This window comes from Priapulus caudatus, unplaced genomic scaffold (assembly GCF_000485595.1).
Source record: "Priapulus caudatus unplaced genomic scaffold, Priapulus_caudatus-5.0.1 Scaffold282, whole genome shotgun sequence".
Taxonomy (NCBI): Eukaryota; Metazoa; Priapulida; class Priapulimorpha; order Priapulimorphida; family Priapulidae; genus Priapulus; species Priapulus caudatus.
Window position 1 is genome coordinate 300,651 of NW_014577343.1, and position 1,440 is coordinate 302,090.

Sequence of the window (1,440 nt, forward strand, 5' to 3'; positions counted from 1 at the left end):
GGTGCGATGAGTTCGAGTTGTGCGTTAAATTACGTGCTATATGTGCCACAGGCACTGAATGTGATAACGTGCATACCCACTAGCGAGTTTCTGTTACAGAGACGATGGCAAACCTGTACATGGAAGAGGAGGCTGCCGCTGCTGCTGCCGCTGCAGAGATACTGATGGCGGAAATGGAGGACGACAACAAGACACCACTGTTTGAGCGACCATCCCCAGTGGAAGAGCTCAGCGAGGCGGAGGCCATGCTGCAGGACGGAACGTTCAATCTTCTGCCTCAGCTGCTCTCCCCCATGTCCGACAGCTTTATGGAGGAGGCAGCTGCGAGCAAGGAGAACGAGGCCACCGCGATGCCAACATCACTTGACAACTACCGAATACCTTACAAGTGTAAATTCCCGGGGTGCGGTACCTCGTGCAAGGAACGGCGGTACTTGCACCGGCACTTCGAGGAACATCACATCAAGTTCTACCTGGGGTACCGCTGCGAGAGGTGTGGGTTTAAGGCGCCCCGATTGAACAGTATGCGTGGCCACCTCGCTACTGTTTACCGGTGGCCCAAACCAGACCAGCCACGCCTCTCCACCCAGTGGTTAGAGCACGACGACGAAGAAAAGATAGATTGGGAATTGACCCATGCGCCTCCCGGTTTCCGGTTGCGTGGGGGGGCAGAAGAGAGGCTATCGAGAATGAAGAGACCTACGCCACCGGAGAGACGGGTAATAAAGAGACAATCTAGACGTGGTCTCCACGAGGAGGACCGGCAGCCCTTGAGGTCCTTGGTCATGGAGACACAATTCTCATCGGTCGGCACCCGAGAGGTGTATCGGGAGCGCCACCAGGCAGTTAACAGGAAGGCCCACCGGAGCCACCCGTACACCGTAGTCACTTCGGCCAAGTCTCATCCGGCCGAAGAAGGCGCACGGCAGTCGGAGGTACCGGTGGGACCAACTGTACCCACGAAAGGGGAGAGGAAGCAGGAGCCAGCCAGCCAGAGCCCGGCGACGCCGGTGACGATCGGCGCCAAAGTGAGCCAAGCAGACGTCCTCGCCACGGTGGGGAAGATCCCCACCAGAGGGTGTAGGCGACACTCCGGCTGCCCTGAGATCGGCGTGCAACGATATCCGCACGCGGATCCCTCACGATGACGCCATCGTCACCGACGCAATCTGTAAGATGTCGGCGGCCCTATGCCGGCAAGAAGACGCCCGCCGAGCATACGACGCCATAAAAGACGGCCTCCTGCAGCGGGAAGCAGAGGAACGCCGCAAGCAGAGGCAGGAGGAGGTGGCGACCATGGCTCAGGTGAGCAGGGAGTTGAAGAAGATAGGCCAGGAGAGGGACGAGATGAAGGAGAAATTGGAGAAAGCTTCAACCCCAGCTACCTCAGAGGACAGAAGTACCTGGTCGCCGTATTCGACGAGGAGGGACTGCCACTCT